At 34.0% G+C, this 22,884-nt stretch overlaps 1 protein-coding gene and 1 long non-coding RNA gene across 14 annotated transcripts in view; one reads left to right on the forward strand and one right to left on the reverse strand.

Moving 5' to 3' along the window:
• The window catches only part of CNTN4 (contactin 4), a 922,691-nt gene that overhangs the window by 613,882 nt on the left and 285,925 nt on the right, over positions 1 to 22,884 (reverse strand). The gene's annotated exons all lie outside the window — the stretch shown is intronic.
• The window catches only part of LOC112662866 (uncharacterized), a 31,323-nt gene continuing 13,977 nt past the window's right edge, over positions 5,539 to 22,884 (forward strand). For both annotated transcript variants that reach the window (XR_007404306.1, XR_003138914.3), the window contains exons 1-2: positions 5,539 to 6,049; positions 17,389 to 17,432. This is a non-coding gene — a long non-coding RNA (uncharacterized LOC112662866). The remainder of the gene's footprint in view (positions 6,050 to 17,388; positions 17,433 to 22,884) is intronic.

Consider the following 22,884-nt stretch of genomic DNA (forward strand, 5'->3'; position numbering starts at 1 on the left):
AACCTTCAAAGCTTATTATTGTAAGTTATAAGATCTTCAGTAAGTCATAAACAGGCATGATTTCAGTTTCCCCATCTGTACAATGATAGGAATGTCCTAAAATAGCTTCTAAAACCTCTTCTGACTCAAACCAGGAGGACAGTGATATCAACTATTGTCACATTCTATACTGTGAGGAAGCTGTTTTCATTTACTATTGATCAATATAGTATTTTTGTCACATGAGGAAGTATAAGCACATAAACTGATAGAACAGTTTTGTTCTTTATTATTTCTCACTCTTCTAATGGGTCACTCTGAGGGAAAACTGGGAACTTCTATCTTCACAATTTATTGAAATGAACCACATGCCCAAATATACATACACAGTGAAGACTCCCTTCATCCACTATGTCTATTTATTACATAAAACATAACTATGTTCCAAGAGTGACTCTCGGTGTCCTTCCATTAGCAAATTGCTGGCATGTCTTTCCCTAAATGAGAATTATAAATTATACCCCTACTACTTTTTTTCCTCAAGTACATTTTCCTAATATTTAATTTATAAATCATTTCCCAGATGTATTAGTAATAAATGGTTGAAGGCGGCAGACAGGTCTCCAACAAGAAAGTATCATGCTTGCTGTTTACTGGGAGGCCTCATTAAAAAGGCATCAAGAGAAAGCAAAAATAAAAACAACCTTGTGAACCCTTGTAATTGGTCTCAAGGGATATGTAACTCTAAGGATATCAATATAGCAATGGCCTAGTCCAAACTCCTTCTTAGATTGTACAGAAAATATTTATTTGGTGATATACTATTTGAATAAGACAGTTATTTCTAACCAGAATGAAAACAGACAAAAAATTAGTGCTACTTGATTTCGGATATTTTACTCCTAAAACAGTATTTTTTTATAGATTGGCCATTCTAATAATTTTCAACTACCATGCTGCTGAGAAGTGAAATTTTAAGTGAATGTGTCAGAAATGTTTCTTATGTATGTACAAGTGTATTCATATATACATACATTACATATATAATATACACATACATTATTAGTAGTGTGGTAGTCGATAATTTAGATATATCACATATGGATTATCACATATGAAGATTTATCATATACAGTGATTAAACTTTTAATTCACTGTTTTTAAAAATACTTATTCTTGAGGATGCCTGGGTGGCTCAGCCTTTGACATGTGCCTTTGGCTCAGGTCCTGATCCTGGGATGTAGTCCCCCATTGGGCTCCCCGCGGGGAGCCTGCTTCTCCCTCTGCCTATGTCTCTGCCTCTCTCTGTCTTTCATGAATAAATAAAATCTTTAAAAAATAAATACTTGCTCTTTTTAGAATAAGATAACTGCTTGTAGCAATAAGTAAACTTTTGATGGTTGCATTTGCTACTCATCAAACATCAAAATTTGACATTTTGACTGATTTTTAACATATCATACTATTTTTACTTCTCATGATCCAAAGGGGGGGTATCATATCAAATGACAGACAAAGACACAAGTGCAACAGATGTGGCCAAATGAGGCATGAGGCTCAGATTACTAAAATATACACATATGACCAAAATCTCACTCCAGTGTTTTGTGTATTTTTTAACATTTCTGTGTTTTAAGACATTCTTCCATATAGTGAGATACATTTACAGCACTTATGTTCCCAGAGTTAGCAGATCCTGGTTGATCCATAGATCAAGTTGGGTATAAAATGGACTTGCAAAGAAAACACTGAAAGTATGTCAAATATCAGCATGATTCTTTAGAAATATATGCATTTCTCAGAAGCTACCTGGAAACTAATTAATCTCAATATTTATTCCTCTTTGTTTTGAGCTAACATGTTATAAGTAAAAATAACTTCCTTTTTATGGGCCTTCTCTCCAGATGCAAATGTACTTATTACATGATTAATCAAGCCTATCTGTAAGTGCCAGGTTCAAATACTACTAACACATGAACTAAATACTTCAGATGCTTAATTTTTTAGTATCTGCTTTATGCAAAAACAAAACAAAAACCAAAGAACTAATGTGATGTCCTGGAATCCAGAACACTGGATTCAAATTTGTTTTTCTTCATTCTTGGTTCACCTTCTGGTATAAGCATATACAAATTTATGTGCTGATTCACAAATAATACGTGGACTAATAACACTCTAATTAGTAGTTTGAACATTTTAGCTCAAATACTGGCTATATAAATAGTATATATATAAAGTTTTGAAGCACCTGGGTGGCTAGTACTTGAGCATCTGCCTTTAGCTCAGGTCACAATCCTGGGATCATGTCCTACATCAGGCTCCCCACAGGGAGCCTGCTTCTCCCTCTATGTCTTTGCCTCTCTGTGTCTCTCATGAATAAATAAATAAAATCTTCAAAAAAAAAAAAAGTTCTGATCAGTTGACTAAATATAAATTTGTTCTCGTATCTAGGTATTTCTCTAGGGAAAATAATACATGTTAAAACAACAAATATGTAAAATAAAACAGAAAAGTAAAATTTACCTGTTATCTTACTATCAAGAAACCATTAGTCACCATTTTCTTGCAAACACTTCTGGTTTGAATTTATTCACTCACCTACTATTGGACACTTAGGTTATCATTTTGTTACATTTAGTAACATTACAATGAACCCTTTCACATATAATTTCTTGGCAGAATCTTTGTTTATTAAATTAGGTTTAAAAATAAATGAACAAAAATCTGCCAAATGACATATTAACAAAACACTTTCCTGATCATCCAAATCATACAAGCATAGAAAATAATGTTTAGAGCAATAGATACTGAACTTGGACTCAAGTAAAAAGTGACATTGAATAGAAGCAGAAGGACAAATATTATATAACTCTACTTATACGAAATACACAGAATAGGCTGATTCAATAAGATAGAAAATAGATCAGACTTTATCAGGAGCTGGGGGTGGAAAGGAATGGGAAGTTGTTGCTTAATGATTACAGATTTTCCCTATGGAGATGAAGAAAAACTTTTGGAAATAGTGGTGATGGTGGTACAACAATGAGAATATAATTAATGCCACTCAATTGCATACTTAAAAATCATTAAAATGGCAAATGATATGTTATCTATATTTTAAACATTTTTTAAAAGTTCATGATAATACATAATAATTAAAACCTAGTAGTTCAATGAGAATAAAAGCAGTATTATTAGGGTACCTGAATGACTCAGTTAAGCAACCAAATCTTGATTTTGGCTCAGGTCCATGATCTTAGGGTCTTGAGATTGAGCCCCATGTCTGACTCTGCACTCAGCAGAGTCTACTTGACATTCCCTTTCTACCTTTCCCTCTGCCCCTCCCTCTGCTCATTCTCTTTCTCACTCTAACATCTTTTTTAAAATTAGAGAGGGAAACAAACCATGAGAGACTCCTAACTCTGGGAAATAAGCAAAGGGTTGCGTAAGGGGAGGTTGCGGGGTGGGGGGGGGATAGGGTAACTGGGTGACAGGCACTAAGGAGGGCACTTGATGGGATGAGCACTGGGTGTTGTATGTTGGCAAACTGAAATTAGATAAGAAATTTAAAAATTAAAAAAATCATTTAAAAATAATATATAATATACGGACTATTATATCAATATTTCTTAGAGGATAGTATATTAAAATAATATATAATAATAACAATATGTCAGATGCTCTGAATAAGTGCTTACCTACTGTACCATATTTAAAACTCACAGTAAACTTATAAGTACTAAAAATAAGGAAACTAAAGCTTAAGAAACAAGTTTTATGTAATCACATAGCATTAATGGCAGAACCAAGATTTATACCACATTTGTATAGCTCTGAAGGCATTGCTTTCAATTATTATGCTATATAAATTATATTTCACATGTAGTGTCTGTAATAGGCTCTGTATTAGGCCTACTATGGAGATATGTCAATTAAAACTTAAGGAAGTTACATGAGTTGCCCATTGTTATTATAAAGCTAGTTAACACAAGAATCAGAATCTACAAAAAATTATTTTAGACTAAAAAATGGCAAAAATAGTACAGAGAATTTCCATGTACTCTTCATCCAGCCTTTCCATGTTAACTACATAAATGTAGTATTTTGATCAAAATAAGAAACAAACTACAAACTTTATTCAGATTTTACCAGTGTTTTCCCTATTATCCTTTTTCTGTTCTATTATACAATATAATAAAAAGTTCTAGTAAACAATTTTGTACATTGTCCCTTGAGTAATTTTGTACATTGGCTGATACCTTCTTACAATTACATTGTGGTTATACGTTTTTCTCAAGAATACAACAGAAGTGTTGTGCCCTTCAGGGTATCATGTCAGGGTACAAAACATCCCATGTCTCATTACTAGCGATGTTAAACATGATCACCTCGTTCAGACAGTATCTCCAAGGTTTTTCCATTATAAATTTGTAACTTCCTCCTTTGTAATAAATAAAGACTGGGGCAGGGGATTGATTTGAGAGTAAGAAAAGTTTGTTCTTTCTCAAATTCCTAGTCACTAGTTTCAGAATTCATCAGGTGGCCTTGCCTACAATTATTACCATGGTTTAATGATGGTGTTCCATCCTCTTTATTACATTGGAATTCCTCCGTAAGAAAGAGCTGTATATTCTCTCCTACCTATTTATTTATCTACCTCAGTTTTGGCTCATGGATATTTCTTTTATTCTATGGGTTAAAATTCACTCTTCTACTCACTTATTGGGTTGCTCTAGTTTTCTAGCTTTGGCCACTGGGAGCTCTTCCATGTTTGTGCCTGTGTCCTTTGACATGATCCCAACCTTTTAAGTACTTCCTTGCTTCTTTGATGACAAAGATACTCCAAGTTCATCTTGTACTTTTCCTTCCACGGCCCTGGAATCAGCCACTTCTCCAAAGATTCCTTACACAATGGTATTTAAATACCGAGATTTAGGCTAGACATGCTCATTGCTACAGGAGTGTTCCTGCTTCAAAGTCCTCTCAGTAAACAAAGCTTGGAAATATATGCATGATAGTGTCAAAAGAGCCAGGCATTTAATCCAGGCATATTTTACTAATCCAATAATCCCCTCACCTATCCTGCGTCTGGTTTATAAACTGTGAGGATTCACAAGTTAGGAAAGAATAAAGAAATAATAAGTCAATTATATAAATAATTAAAACAGGAAGATTAAAATAAAGGCCATTCTCTTTTATTAGGCTAAGGACTAGCAGATGTTCTTTACACTGACAGAACTCTAATATGCTTTAAGTTATAAATCTACTATGTCTGAGAAAAACTTCTAAGCTCAGAGTCTTTGTTTCCTTATCTATGCAATGGGGATGATTACCTGCATCCCCTAAAGATATCATGAAAACAATGTAACGTAATAAATGTATAGGTACTTTGTAAACTCTGAAATCCATGATTTTAAGGGCAAATTGCTGTTCAACATGAAAAATACTTAATAGGAAAAATATTTACCAGGATATGACAGGCAAAATTCTAAATATGTCCCTCCAAGATTCCCATTCCCTGATTATTCCATCACACAAGTATCTAGGTACTGCCATGAAGGTACTTTGCAGATGGAATTAAGATTATCAGATGGCTTTAAAATAGGGAAATTATTCTGGATAATTACTGGGCCCAATGTAAAACATGAGTCCTTAAAAGGAAAAGAGGAAAGTGGGAGAGTCCGTCAGATGCATGTGAATAAAAAGATGAGGCCACAGAAATGAGGCAGAAGGGGAGGGCAGAGAGAGATGTGAGAAAAACCTGACCTATTATTTCTGCCTTTGAAAAGGATAATGAGGCAGGGTATATATGTGGATTTTAAGAGCTGAGAATGGCTGCAGGAACAGTCAGCAAGGAAACAGATCCCAGTCCTACAATCACATGAAACTGAATTCTGCCAACAGCTTAAATCATCCTGGAAACAGATTTTCCCTTACAGCTGCAGAAAGGAAGGAAGGAAGAAACTGAGGGAAAGAAGAGAGGAAACAAGCTTGCTGATCCCTTGCTTTCAGCCTTGTAGAATGATAGCAGAGATCCATGCTATGCTCATATTCCTGACCGATGAAAACTGTGAGTTAATACATGGGTACGGTTTTAAGTTACTCTATTTGTGATGATTTGTTAAAGCACCAATTAAAAAAATACATGAGGTTTCTGCAGAAGAAAAATGATTTAAAAAATGAAATATTTCTTCTCATAATCTATGTGAACCATAGCACTAGTGATAGATAATAAGAATCAGAAACATTTGATGTGGAAAAGTGAAGAAATTGAAAGTATGATACAAACAATCTGCACTTACAGGGTCCACTCTTCAATTTCACTGGTCTTTATTTGAGACCTGTATGAGTCACAAACCTACCTACCTACATTTTCTAAAGAGAACATGACATGAGAGCATAAAGAACTCAAGACATGGATTTATAATCTCTCATAAAATGTAACCCAGGTTGTATGTAACCCAGGTAACTACACAAATGACCTTTGGCATTATATCACCTCTGAACTTCAATTTCTACATCTTTAAATAGGAACTATGTTGGTTTAAGTGAGATGACATAAATGGAAGTTTTCGCAAATGAAAAATACAAAAACGGTTATCAGGTTTTGGTACATTACTTAGTGATTTTCAGAAACTGACCTAAATAGTTTTGGCGGTCAGATTAGCATAGGCCATTAATATTCTAAGTCTGATTTACAATCTTTCATTCTAATGCTGATCTCTCTACATAGTCTCCTACTTTGATATTATAAATTGAATGCATTAGGAGGTGGTTTGGGGTTTATACAGAGAGTAGGAATGAAGGAACAGAAGGATACAGAATAATACGGTAATCCCAAATTTCCCAATCACTGAAAAGGACACTAAGTAAAGGAAGTTTTTAAAAAATTCCCATGATCCTCCATTGTAGGTTGAAATGTTTCTCCCCTCTGTCAAATTCATATGTTGAAGTTCATTTCCAGTACCTCAAGGTGTGACCTAAAGAGTTAAGATGTGCTCATAATGCAGTAGAATGCTCTAGACTCCTGATCCAATGTGACGTCACGTCTTTTCTAAAAACGGCAATTTGGACATACACACAGGGAATACACGTGTAAAGAGGGAGGTAAAGATGAGGGTGATGCTTCTATACACCAAAGAGCAAAAAACAATGATAGCAAACTACCAGAAGCCAAGAGAAAGGCCTAGAGCAGACTATCTTTCACATCTCTCAGAAGGACCCAACCCGGCACCTTGATCTGGGATGTCTGGCATTCAGATCTGTGAGATAATAAAGTACTGTTGTTTATACCACCCTTTTGGTGTTATTTTGTTACAGTAGCCCAAACAACCTAATGCCCTCCTCCATTCAAAAAAGAAGATCACAAGGAACTACTATGATTTCCATTATCCTGCAGAGGGTATGAACTTTCAAATACTTTGGATTTAAAAAACAGTGGGAATTGTTATTGCTGTATTTTACAAGAAAATCATGGACATAAGATAGCTTGAAAGGTTTGCTTAAAATAAAAAAGATGGAGGTGGAAAACCTTGAACATGAAACTTTTCAAAGTTTGAATCCACATTTCCCTTTGCTATGCTATTCAATTTCCACTTGGTTAAATTCCTCATATTTATCCCCAGACTCAGATGGAAGAATCTATCAAATACAAATGGTAAGGGAGCTCAGCTCTTAGACTGTATGTTTGGGACATGATAAAATTCCATGAAATTCAACTGCAAGGGGACCAGGGAGCAGAACCCAGAAGGTAGCGTCCAGCTGTCCTGGCGAGGCAGCTTCCACAAGTCCATTGTCTTGATCAGTTTATCAAAGCAAAACTGCTTGAGCTGTTCAAGTATAAGTCCAGCACCAGCATATGTCAGAGACCTCATCTTTGTCCAATTCTGTTTTATTAGATTACAGTCCAGCAGATGTTCTATGCCCCTTGAGGAGCTCTAACATATTTTAAATTCCCAGCCTAGCTCCTTTGAGAAATACTCAAAATCCAGGTACTGTTTTGCCAGCGAACAAAACTGCTTCTGTAGGATTAAAATATTCAGTCTCTTGGGCTTTTGGTTAAAGTTTACCTGGCGATGCACTGTGGTGAACAAACAGCCACAGTTGTATATTGAAAGTTTTAACCTCTACAGAGTTTGTAGCTTATCTGAAGAGCAAACTATTATTAACTGTAGAAATAATGGATTTATAATCCCTGAAGAAAATATCAAAGTAGGTAGGTGAGTAAGGATGAAACATTCTTTCTTTTCCTTATTTGTTTCCCACTTCTTGAATTATTAGGATTGTCTCCATCCCTCATCCCACTTGAAAAAACTACAAAAACCAAAATAACAGAGACCTATTATTAGAGGAAAAAAAAGTTGTAAATAGTGAAGTAATTTACACATAAAAAGCATATGCAAATTAAATCTGTCTTTTGTTATCTTAACTACTGGGGTGATACTCAAAATAGCTACTATAACATTATCCACAAATATGTTAGAGATTTCTGAACATCAGCAAGGAACCGTTTATCAATCCAACTCAGGGGAAGTATGTTGCACTAAAAAGGACATTAAACAAGAAGTTAGAAGACCTGATTTCTGTATCTGTCTCCCCAGCTACCAGGCTGTATGATGTCACTTCAAGATGCCCATTGGTAACAACTCCCCATCTGTGTAATGAACTACATGATCCGTAGGTCTATTTTTCATCTAAAATCCATGAGATCCAAATGTAACAGGATCTCCAAAGTCTAATAAAAAGCAAATCTTAATTTTGATTTTGTAGAATATGGAGAATAAACTAACTCCAAATACAAGCTGATTAAAGTGGTACTAGCCAAATAATTTCATCTCAAAGCTTGGTATATAAACTTTAAAGGTGGAATGTGGAACAAAAATTAAAACTAATGATTACTTATCATGTGCTATGTTCTATGCTAGTTTCTTGATATACTCACATCTACATGTAAGAATCCTACAAGAGAACTTTAATAATGATCCCCCAAATGGGGTTAATTTTAAGCTGAGGGAGGAAGAGAAGAGAGGGGAATATATCTTCACTTAGAAATGCAAAGTTGGCGAGTAAGGCAGTGTTTCTATTACATACATCTTAATTCAAATGATATCAAAGTAGTCACTGGAAAACATGTAATAAAAGCCATTATGAAGTTAGTTTCTTTGCTTCCAGGCACAAAATGCCATCAAATATTTAATTTTTGAAATTATAATAGGCATGACTTTTTACCATCACATATACACAGCCATATAGAAAACATTAATATTTTATTATTATTTTGGAAATATCATGTTCTTACAGATGTAGATGTAGATATCTATTTGACTCACTGAACTATCATTCAGAAGTTGAACAACATTACTTATTACCTGGTTATCTACAGACACACAAATATACATCAGGTGGCAAGGAGGGGTCCAGCAATAAACATGGGAGTCTAAAACCTTGTAATGAAGTCCAAGGGAAAACAAGGATACCATGAAAAAATGGAGAAAAATTCAAAATAATATAGAAACAAGTTTCTCGTTTGGTTACCACAGAAATATTGAGAGTAAGAAAAAATACTTCATGGTGTAATTAACAATAAAGTTCTATAAAAAAGTTATGGCTTGAAAAAAGAGAAGGTCCTGCTTTACTGAAGGCAGAGAATCAGGAAATCCTCGCAGGACTAATTTTTAAATTGTGGAAATTAATTAAATAAATATTTCCTGGGAAAACCTAACCCCATAATTAGTCTCAGTTTGTCTGCCTACATTAAATTATATTATCTGAAGCATGCTGTTACATTTCTCCTTAATATATTTCACAACTAATGAAATCACTCACATTTATTGATTCTATTTGAAGAAAAATGGGAGGCTACTCTTTACAAGTGGATTTCTACCACAGCATGATTATGTGGTGAGTTGGTAATGTCAGAAACCATTTGATTTTTACTCTTCATTAAAAATAAATATACATTTAAATAAGATTCATGGTTGCCCTACTTGGAATCCATATAATTGACCAAATCCCTTACTAACCCAAACTAGAATTAATTGCAGTGATTTTTAGAAAAGTATATACCATGCTGATGGAACTTTAGGTAAAGGCAGTAATAAATTTATTGAGCATTTGCTACACGCAAACCAAGCACTAAGTATTTTACATGCATTATTTCCTTCAATTTTCTCAATAATCAAATTAGGTAAGTAGTATTAAAATCTTCATTTACAAATAGGGAAAGACAAAGTCTAAGAGAACTTAGGGAACTAGTAACTGCTAGAAAGTAGCAATCACTTATTTTCAAAATCAGCTTTATCTCACAACAGGCTGAAATTACAAATGGATCCTAAGATATCTCTTCTTTTTTAAAAAAATCATCTACTACAGAAGAACTGTCTTGAAACTGTGGTCACAAAAGTTACAATGGCTCAATGGTTATAAGGCTCAAGCCTTATACAAGTAAAACAAGACTTAAAGAAGGCATCACACAAGGTATAGCAAGTGAGCAAGCTTAAAATGCTTATCATGGCTTAATAGGGCCAGATATATGAAATCTAGAGACCAACCCTATAGACTAACCCAGGGCAAGGGCAAATAAGAACAGAAAGTGATCCCAGAAAAACTGACACAAATAAGGGGCAGGAACAGCAGGGACTCCAACCAAAAGGATACTTTTTTCTTCCCTAGTTCAATAGCTCTTTAATAGAATAATGTCTGGGTTGGCCAAAGGATGCTCTGTGCATACTGCTTTTCTCCAAAAGGCTGTCCTGCTCCTAAGTTGTTAGAGACTTTAAACTTACCATTTTTCATTGGATAACTGAAAACTTAAGATTCACCTAAAAAACTGACCCATGAAAAAGCCTGACCCCTATATTCTATAGTTTCATTGAAAATCCAAATATATAATCAAACTACTGGTAAAACTGAAGGTAGGGGGTCAGATTTGGTTAACAAAGTTAAAAGGAGCATGAGCCAGCCTATCACGTGTGATCAAATCCAGACCCAATTTTATTTCTAAGAGTTTCAGGTCACTCTTGAGTTCTAGAAATATGCTGCCCAAGAAACATGGTACAAAACCTGTATCTTGGAAATACATTAGTTATGAAGAAAGTTTTGTTTTATTATTGAACCAAAGCAAACTTTATATACCACAATCTTATATATTATAGACAACATATTACCATAAAACTATTTCTATACAGTTTCCACCCTTTCCTGACAATATAAAGGGTCAACTTCTCATACTGAAGATAAAGTCAGGAAAAAAATCAATTTTTTAATGATAGTTGATGGCCAGTAGCATAAATTAGTCTAAAATAGTAGCTTATTGGGGCAGCTCAGTGGTTGGCTCAGCAGCTTTTTTTTTTTAACATTTTATTTATGTATTCATAGAGACAGAGAGAGAAAGAGAGAGAGAGAGAGAGAGACAGACAGACAAAGACACAGGCAGAGGGAGAAGCAGACTCTATGCAGGGAGCCCAATGTGGGACTCAATCCCAAATCTCCAGGATCAGGCCCTGGACTGAGGCGGTGCTAAATCACTGAGCCACCTGGGCTGCCCAGGCTCAGCAGTTTAGCACCGCCTTCAGCCAGGGCCTGATCCTGGACTCCAGGGATCTAGTCCTGTTGGGCACTCTGCATGGAGCCTGCTTCTCCCTCTGCCTGTCTCTGCCTCCCTCTCTTTCTCTGTCTCTCATGAATAAATAAAATCTTAAAAAAAAAAAAAAAAAGTAGCCTATTAAACAATGAAGCAATTCATGTAATTGTCATTCTGATGCATTTCCGCTCCTAATTTTACATACATAAAATAATTTATTTAAAATAGAAAATGAAAAAAATAAAATAAAATAAAATAAAATAAAACAAAATAAAATCAAATAAAATAGAAAATGAATTACTTCACCCTGAAGGAGAAACATCATTTTGTTTTTGTTATTTTAATCTACCATACAATTGTGTGGTATGGCCTCTTCAGGAAACTCTTTAGATACATATGGTATCATTCAAGCACATTTAATTATAAGAGTTCTCATGATTTATGATGCACTGTCATTTACCTTTGAAGTGCTATGGGTGATAGCATGGCCTCTCTGGCCTAAAAAGAAAACCATCTCTATTTTTAATACTTGAATGTCAAAATAGGATTCAAGCAAATTTTTAACTTGTCAATTTGTTAAAACTGCTACAGAGAAGCAACAGAGCATAATCAAGGTATTTTTACCTCCCAGGTAATTTTCACATTTAGTCATTTTTACAGAATGAATTTACTATCTATTTTCCTATACCAAATGCAACCCTACAGAATAGAATTATTTTTTTAAAGTAGTCTATTTCAATTTAAGTCAAACAGATCACTGAAGAGAAGACAAAGTAATAAAGCTACTGAAATTTCTATTAATAGTAAGTTTGCAGAGATTTAGCAAATAATTATTTCTAAAATAATCTCTTGAATGGCTAAGCTAGTGAAGCATAATACATTTATTTTAGCATAGCTAACCACAACATATATTTCTACTATATTAGAATTATATTGTAAACCACCAATTCAAAATCATTAGATCAGAGCTTTAGTGTAATTTTCTTCTTTAAATTGCAATGTTGAGCAGTATGGCATTTGTAATATTAGTTAAGTGTTGTCTAAATTTTATAGAGGCAGATATGTGTGTATATGTGTGTGTGTGTATCACACTTCTAAAATATTTAGAAATTGCTAAAAAAAAACAACAAAGTCCTACACATGGATGAGACTAATCTTGTGTTTGCAAAAAAGAACAGAATTTAAGGTCCTATATTTTTCTGCAGAAGGTTTTAAAATAAATGGCATTATATATTAAAGACAGAACCAATGAAGACTGGAAGTCTTCATCAAGTATTAAAGCTAAGTATCTCAGCAAAAAACAAAAAGGACCATATATTCTTAGTTCTTGTTTCTTTGAAGAGCTGTAATTTGTATATGAAAAATAACATACTTACTATATCAGATGTCTGCTTTCAACAAACACTGAACTTATATTTAGCATAACTTCAATCCTTGGTGCATTATTTATTTCCTCCTTAACAGCAGCAAAGATGCAAGATGTTCCAAAGCTTTACATTCAGACAGTTTTCTTCAACCACAGTCTTTTACATGTCCTGTTATTTGCTTCAGCATCTAGGAAACAACTCCAACCTTCAGAACAATCAAAACCCTTGAAGTAATCCACATCTGCTTCCTTATACTGAATTTCAAATCTACTAACCAAAAAAAAAAAAAAAAAAAAAGAAAAGAAAAGAGAAAAGAAACCTTCTTTACTTGGTATTTTATTTCAGAAAGTTCCGTGGGTTGAATATTCCAAATCCCTTTAACATACCACAGAGCAATAAATGGTAAGAATTATATTACTTAAGCTCCTTAGATTCTAACTGATAAGGTGTGCCTTTTACATTTATATTGAATTCTGAGGATCTGATGCCATACCAGTCTGATAATTAATAATTCATGGAGCCAAATTACAGCCTTAGAAGGAAACAGCCACTTTGACTAGTTCTTTCATAATTCTCTGATTTATGTATGACAGCACAGAAGAGTTCTAGGAGAGGTTAATAAAAAAAAAAAATCCCAGACATAACACTTGAAGTTTTAAAATTAGTACTGCCTTTGCACAAGCTGGGTTTGTCATGGCATCATGGGAGTTTCTCTCTCGTTGAGCACAGTTCATACAAAGGGATAACATTATCATTTTGAATGAGCATCTGGCTAGTGAGGATGACCAGGGAAAAAAGTACAGGATGCAGAAGTTTGGGGGAGTAGGTAGCAAACTCAATTTGAGGGGCACTTTGGACAACAAAGAGGGAGGATTTCACCTCACTGTTTCTAAAAAGTGGCCTTTAACAGGATTTCTGAGAAAATATTTCAATTTACATCTACCCTGTATCTCAGTACTCTTCATACATGGTAACAGATCAGTTTGGGCCAGTCGCTGTACATGTGCTGTGTGTGGCAATATGTTTATGTGTTCATTCGCACATGAGTACTTAGACATATACAATAACTCACACAGACCAATTTCTTCTATGAGTAAGTTACCCATGATCTGTAAGGTTTAATCATTTTGAAGGCCATTTTTACTGAGGAAGAATTTACTTACCAAACTGCACAGATCTGAAACCTAGATTTCAGTCCACTATCCTATCAAGGACATTCACAGAATATTTTCATGATGCCAAAAAAATCCCTTGTATTCCTTAGTCAACATCCTCAAAGGAAGTGATTCCTTACATTGTGGATTATGTTGCTTATTCCAATGTTCTACTTCAGTGGAATCACACACAATGCATTTTTTTGTTTGTTTGGCTTTTTTCACTTAACATGTTTTGAGATTCATTCATGTTGCTGCTTTTTTTGTTTTTGAATGGTATTCCACTCTGTGAACATGCCATTATTTACTTACCTATTCTATTGAGAGACAACCTAGGCTGTTGCCAGTTTTTTGTGATTATAAATCAAGCTGCTATAAACTGAGTAATACAAAGCCCTAGGTGGACATGTTTTTATTTTTCTTGGATAAATTCCCTTGTATGTAAACACAATTATTAGGTCATAGGGTAGGATTCATTTTAACTTTTAATGAAACTGTAGAACTATTTTCCAAAGTAACAGTAACATTTCAGATTCCCACCTATAATACAAGAGATTTATCCTTGCTCCATATCCTTGCCAATACTTGTTGCTGTCAATCTCCTTCATTTTGACTATTTAATGGGTATCTGATGGTATGTCATAGTTTTAACTTTCATTTCTCTTATAACATGATGTTGAGCACTTGTTTAATTTGCTTATTGGCTTAAGGCTCAATATTCATTAATAATTAATAAAGTAGTCTGACTTGGGGAGAAAAGTAAAGAAAAAGACTTTCCACATAAGACTAAGCCTTAATGGTCTTTGAAATAATGCATCTACAAAAAGCACCTACAAAACACTATCTTTTCATTCAGCTAGGTCTAGCCACTGCCTCTATTATCAAATATTGCTCCTGTTAACACGAAAACCCAAATGATGCTAACTTATCCTCTAGAGGCCCCCTTTATTTGGGTTTGATGATACTCTGCCTTTAGGGCTTTTTTTTCATTCTCAATATTAAAATATTACTTCCTCTGCATACGAAGTGATACTTTCTTTGCAAACTCATGCTCTTTAGCATACCTAAGAATTTAGCTTTCATTGCTAGGTGTTGGATTAAGATAGACTGGAATATAAATATCCAAATATAAACCTGTAAATTCAAGTCTTGAGTCTTGCTTTTCTTATTTGTAAAATTAGTATAGGAGGATTCTTTCAGGGTTGTTATAAGGATTAAAATACACAATTGTTATGGAACTTATCTGAACTAATCGAGAGCAGTGATGGTGAGAAGATAGTAAAACTTGTGACCATACTACTCAATCTAAAAATGATGTTGGTTTACAATAATTATTTTCTTTGAGTGATTTAATGGACTTACGGTGATTCTTTCCTATCTTTCACCTGATCTGTTCAGGTATATCATTTATCACCTGTGAGTTTCAATGATGATGAAGATAACACTTAATAACTATCTGTATTATCTTTATATAAAGATAATAATAGACAAAAAGGCAATGTGATTTGAAATGTTCCATATCATTTCACTTTATATAATCTCAGAGTAAGGCAGACCCATTAGCACACACAGTGTAGTGTAGATTATTTTATTAATTGTTTATCTGCTGATAAAGATACTTCCATTTATCTACCTAAGTATGGTAGAATAAACACAAAAATAAATATAATTCATATAAGTCTATGAAAAAATAAAAATGTGTCAAAAAGAGTGACTGATTAGTATCTGTCATACATGATTAGCAGGTTGAAAGAGCCTCGAGAGTTAGTATAAAGACAATAGATGCTATGGATTGAATTGTGTCACCCGAAAAATCCATATGTTGAAGTCTTAACTCCCAGTATCTCAGATTGTGACCTTATTTGAAAATTGGTGTTTCAGATAAAAGTAGTTAAGATAATCATTAGGTTGTGACTTAATCCTAGGACTACTGTCCTTATAAAAGGGTAAATTTAGAGACAGACACAGGTACAAAGGGAAGATATCAATATGAAAATGAAGACAGAGATCTACAAGCTCAGGACTTCTGAAGATTACAAGTTGTCTACCAGAAGATAGAAGAATGAAATAAAAAAGATTCACTCACAGCTCTCAGAAGGAACTAACCTGCTGACACCTTAATCTAGGTTTTCTAGACTCCAAAACTGAAAAAACAAGTTTCTGTGTTTTAAGCCACCTACTTTGTAGTATTTTATTACAGCAGCCCTCGCAAATTTACACAGTGGATAAGTTAGAAGGTCCAGAAAGAGAGGCTACAGGGAATCAACTTCATGTCTCCTAGGTGATGAAGAAAGTCTATATTTATAATCAGACACTAATACATCTAATAAGTAGTAAACCAACAAGTGATATTTGATGAGCAGGATTTGATGAATATGAAGGTGCTGCGAAGAGTTTCCAAAGGAGGTGTTGGAGGTCATAAAGGGGAAAAAGAAGCAGCTATGTATGTATCAAACTGTCAAATCTCTAGGAGGGAAGAGCTGATTATAGATTTCCTGAAGAGAAATCCCCACATGGGAATAAAGTGATGTGTTTCTACTTCTTTACATCAACCTGTCCTTAGGTAAAATAGCCAAATAGATCTGGGAAGGCTGAAAAACAACTGGTAGAATTTGATTTGTGGTAATGAAGCAACATTTTTCTTAGCTGGGTATTGCTAGCAGGGTACAATTTGGAGAACACTCAGTTCTATTCTGAGCGCCATAAAAGCAGACATAATGACATTCACATATTGGTTTAAACAAGCTGAAAGAAAACTTACTCCAACTACTTGATGCTATAAACCATGCCTGATCCACCTAATGAGCAGACTGAAAACCTATGTAAGGGGCTTTACACCCACTTTTTCAGAACTGGTGGATCAAATCTTTACATTAAGATTAAGCTCTCATGGGTCACAAGATCAATGAAAAGACTAGCTACTAAAGGTTTTATGATCAGAAGTGATCTTTCATTCTCATCAATTAGTTCCTGAAAGAAGCAGTCCCAAGCTCAAAAGCCTTGTGGGAATCATGCAAAGAAGTCCCATATGATGCTTTTGCAACCAGTTATCTTTCTCAATCTACTAAAGTATCACATGTGAAGATCCCTTGTCCTTTATCATACCACATTCTAGACCATCCACCAAATGAGGTTCAATTGCCTCTGATATATATGTCCTTTGAGGATCATGTATGAGATGTGGAACAGGAACATGGGTTAGGAAGCTTGAGGTTGTACTTCATTTTGTGCTCTTCTAGCTCTATGACCTTGACAGTTACTTTGCTGTATTCTTCATATAACACCAAAGTTTTCACATTTTTCCTAGGGCTCACCATTTGTAAACTGCACTTGATGATGTCTTTCACCCAGGTAAGGCTGAGATAATGCAATTGTAAAAATGGTCATAAAGGGAGATACCATGGATATAATCAGGAAACAAGGAGTTGAATGAGCATAAAATAAGCACACACTAAATGATTCTAACATACTCTTATTACACACTCTGTTTCATGTCTATGCTTCAGTAATTTTAGATGGGATGTTGGCTGTTATATTTGAAGATATGGCAGGTATCCAACCCTATAAACAAAGGTATTCCTCCAGTGCTAGCTATTTTATCATGTTAGCATGATACCCACAAGTAGTGTGGCAGGGAAGGTCAATATTGAGCCCATTATAAATGAAATCTGGCTCCCATATTACAGTTCAGTTATTCAAAATCTGTAAGAAACACCTGTTATTAGAATTTTAAGCCAGATAATAACCATTATGAATTCTGTTTAGCGTCTTTTATTTTATAACCTAAAAAATGTACTTAAAGAATAATATATCTTCTGGAAGAAATAAATGCCTTTTTGGAGTTCATGCTATTTAGAAGTTCAGTAACTCTCTGAGCAAAATATTCCAGTCCAAGAAATACATAAAATATGATTATTTAGAAATTGAAGCCGGTTGATGGAGTCTCAGTTATATGTCCAGCATTATTTTGTTCCTTTATAAAACTATTCCCCAAACATTATTTTATATCAAGGGAAGCAGGTGGGAGGGGAGTGGAAACAACAACTCTGAATCCTGTTTAGGTTATTTATTAATCACAAACTGCATGGAAAATATTTAATGTGTATGTTACTCTTGAATAGAGCCCATAAGCTCAACAGACAACCTACAATAATTTCAACAGGAAAAAATAGAAGTCTCTGGTTGTCACATCAATCTAGTTTATAAATAAATAGAACATTAATGTTATATCATGTGTTCTCTTAAGCATACTTAAGATTTTTATTTAAGGTGTGTCAGTATCGGAAATTCCTTCTTTGTGTCTCTTTTGTTCTCTGATTATATAGATAGAAGCTTTAACTAGATGCATTTTTCTGTACTTAAAATTTTGATAATTCCACATTTACAAAAATGTTGCCATAATAGTATAAAGAAGCAGTGTATCCTCAAATTCCCTGAGATTGCCCAAATTTTACTACATTTTTCCCATAAATTCTGTTCTGTCTCTCTATAAACACACACACACACATTTTTATGAACTCACTGACAATAAGCTGTAGACATAACATTTAACTCTAAATAATTTTGTTTTTCTTAAAAGCAAAGATATTCTTACATAATCACATTTGTACTTCAAAATACAGAAATAACCATTTATATAGTACTGCTATCTAACCTAAAGCTCTTATTCAGATTTCTCTAAACATACCACTTATGTCCTTGAGAACAAAAGCAAATCTCAAACCATATATTCCATGTATCTGACAGGTCTCTTTAGTCTCATTTAATCTGGAACAATTTCTAAATCTCTTGCTTATTGCATTGAAGTCTGAGTATTATGGATAATTATTTTGTAAAATCTGGATTTGTCTGCTATTTCCTCATAATTAGATTCTTTAGTGAACTTTTTTTGTCTCCTTCTCAGTGGGACCTCTCAAAGACACATAATGTTGACTTGTTACATTACTGATCAAAATAACTTTGATCACTTGATTAAGGTGGTAACCATCATGTTTGTTCACTATAAAGTTTGTATTTTTCCCTTTCTAGGCCATGGAGATACGTCAATGAAGGAGACAGTTTAGGGCCATTCTCTCTTGGAATGCCCATTTAGTAAAGGAAGGTAGATCACAATAAAAGGGGGGGAAAGGGAGAGCGAGAGAGGAAAGAGAAAGATAGTCAAGGAGGGGGAAAAATGAACAAACCAAGAATAAATATATAAATTTCAGTAGTGCTATCAGAAAAACACAGTGAGACTTTTGGGTTTACAATACAGACAGATAGGGCAAATAGAGGAGGTAAATGTTTACTCTGAAAACAAAATAGAGACTCCAGTCAAGTGAATATATATTAAAGAGGAAGAGTATTTTTCACTGAGAACAGGAAGTTCAATAGGCAAAAATGAGAGGCAAGAGTTAAAATCAGATTGGTTAGGCAGTTTTCCAATAATGTTAAGACTACAGAGGCCACACTGTAGAGTTTGGAATTTATTTTGAAAGCAAGTCAAAAAGTGAAATAGTGTAGTTTCTCCTTGGATAATGAATTGTTGAGTGTAGCAAGAGCTTAAGTAGAGATGACAGGTGGGCTCATCTGTTTGTAATCCTAGGATCCAAACCTCAACTTTTCATCCATTGAGAATATCAATGCATTGGTTGCAATAAAAAACAGTTCTGGTGCACCTACTTTTTAAGCACTTTTTTTGTATCTAGAACATTCCATTATGAGAGACAGATTAACCATATGTATGTAGGATATTATGGTAATAATAATACCTAGAAATTTTTAACCCAACCTTAATCAGAGTCATCAAAAATATTTACAGCATTTAACTCTCCATTGTAAGTACCTTTTGCAGAGAAAATATAAATAATTGTTTTCTAAGATATCATTTGTTAAACTTCATTTTTTAAAAATTAACTCTACTGGTTATTACATTTACAATAAAAGACTTTTTCAAAATCATAATAACACACTTAGTGACACCACATTTTCATTACATAGAAACCAAAAATGATGGATCCTAAGTATTATTTTAACCATGTTTTCAGAGAAGCTGATTGTACTCTTCTAGAACCGCACAGCTTGCATGGCACAGTGTTATTTTAAAATCGATTTGGTTCACACTTTGTTCTTGAGAAGACCAGCTCTTTGTTTTCTGCCTTCTGATGATACACATAGTTCAGATATAATGGGTGGAACATAAGAAATAATGAAGAATAATGGAGTGTATTCCTTAAAACTAGTATCACAACTCTCACAGGACAAATAGCAAAACAAAACAAGAGAATCATTTTTGAAAAATGGCTTTTGGATATGAGCTTAGAAATAAAAATAAAAGTAAAATTTTTCCAGCTATCTACCTTTACCTTTATAATTAAATTCTTCATAATTTTTATAATGTTTTACATATTTGCCATTATTACATATATCTTCTACCTATCTATCAAATAATAACTTAGCCAAGTTTCTTATTCAGTAAAAATCAAATACTTAAAATGGAAGAAGATACCATTATTATTATTATTATTATTATTATTATTATTATTTAGACATCATAGTCAAAGTGAAAAGCAGAAATCACTTTTCCTTTGATAAAAAATAAATTCACAGTAGCAGCAATCTTCTATGGCAATTTTATTTTTCTTATTCTTTTAATAAAGATTTTTATTTCTTTATTTGAGAAAGAGAGAGAGAGAGATGGCAAGCAAGCACCAGCATAAGCAGAGCGGAGGGACAAAGAGCGAAGGAAAAGCAGATTCCCTGCTATTCAGGGATTCCCAGGCCCCTGAGATCATGACCTGAGCTGAAGTCACATGTTTCATGGACTGAGCTACCCAGGCACCCGATATGCCAACTTTATTTTTAAATGATTTTCTTTTCACTTTTAATAAAGATTTGCCTTGAGAAAAATGGAAATAATTTGTCAGGTTAACATTTTAAAAGTGATTTGTAAACTCTTTGTCAAGCTATTACTGCCACAGACTAGTAGAACCACAGTTCTTAGATTACCAAAAGCATTTTTAAAAGACATATAACAAAAAATGGATTGTATCAAAATCGGAATAAAGATGAAATAAAGATGCAGATGGGGAGAAAGACAAAGGGAACTACTCATGGATTTGCTACCTAAATGATTCCTCTAAATCTTAGCTTTCTCCTATACCAACCACCAGTAATCTTTAAAGTAAATGCTCAGTTGTCATTACTTCTTATTTCAAATACTTATATTAATTATATCCTATACTCAATGTAATCTTTGAATTCTCAGTTTATGTTTTACTATCCTATTTATGGGTTTTAGTTATAACCCACCCCAAACAATGTTTAAAAGGGATACATATTATTTAATGAATTATTTATTGAGATAAATTTTCTTTTTGTTTCTAAAAAGGAAAATATGTCCTTAGCCCTCAGCTTTTTTAGGGAAAGCAAAAAACAGCAAGAGCTTTGCAATTTTCATACATCTTCTTAGAAATTTTCTAGCTTCAAGCATGTGGAATGTTTACTGTCAGGTTATCCCCCTTTTATAAATTTTTCCAAAAATCATTGCTAAAAATGTAAACATTTTCCAAAAAAATAGTTTATTTTTTAAAGATTTTATTTAAAAAAATAAAGATTTTATTTATTTGTCCAGGAGAGATACACAGAGAGAGGCAGAGACATAGGTAGAGGGAGAAACAGGCTCCCTGCAGAGAGCCTGATGCAGGACTCAAAACCAGGACCCTAGGATCACAACCTGAGCTAAAGGCAGATATTCAACCATTGAGCCACCCAGGCGTCCCTCCAAAAAATATTTTAAATGCAACATAAACATACTTTGCAAACAATTATTTAAACTAATTTCAAAAATCCCCACAAACTATTAGAATGTTATGAGATACTGCTAATTAGATGAACTGGCCCAACGGTAAAAGCATTCTTTATCGTCTAATGTGGTTATAGTACAATAGGCCCACAGAAAAAGCCTATAAATCCTACATCTCCATATTACAGCGTTAGGACCTGATCAGTCTGATGCCACTGCAAAAGGTCGATGAGACAGCAATGCAATTTTGAAGGGGAAAAAAGGAAAATAATTCACTCAGAATAAAAATAGAGACTTAGTTAAATAAGCATTTGCTTTACCCTTCCAAGGACCATGCAAAGCAGTGAGATACGAAGATTAGTATTACACAAGCCCTTTCTGAGGAACTCCTGGTCTAACTACACTGACACAAATATATGAATATATCGTGACAGGACAATTAATAAATAGTATGTGCAAGGTATAGTAATACGTAATTACAGTTATTGGAGGTGGGGGTGATCAACTCTCTTTTGAACATAGAAGATGATTTCTCAGAAGTGATAGTTGAGCACACATACATTTATTCAGCATTGTTATGTTTTGAACTGTGAACCCTAAAAAAGAGATACTGAAGTCTAAGACTCTAGGATCTGTAATTGTTATCAGAAATAGGGTCTTTGCAGCTGTAATCAAGTTAAAATGAGGCCATTAGGGTGAGCCATAAAGTAATATAAACAGCGTCTTTATAAGAAGAGGAAAATCTGGATATACACACAGACACAGATTTAATATAGCCAAGAAAAAACAGAGGCAAAGACTGAAGTTCTTCTCCCAAAAGTCACAGTATGTCTGCAGTTACCAGAAGCTGGAAGAGGATCCTCACATAGAGGCTTCAAATATACATGGTCCCGTCTACACTTTGATTTTGGAATTCTAGCCTCCAGAACTGTCAGAATAGATCTCTGTTGTTTAAACCACTCAGTGTGTGGTACTTTGTTATAGCAGCCCTAGAACACTAATTAAGCATCTACCAGGACA

This window comes from Canis lupus, chromosome 20, assembly GCF_003254725.2.
Source record: "Canis lupus dingo isolate Sandy chromosome 20, ASM325472v2, whole genome shotgun sequence".
Classification (NCBI taxonomy): Eukaryota; Metazoa; Chordata; class Mammalia; order Carnivora; family Canidae; genus Canis; species Canis lupus.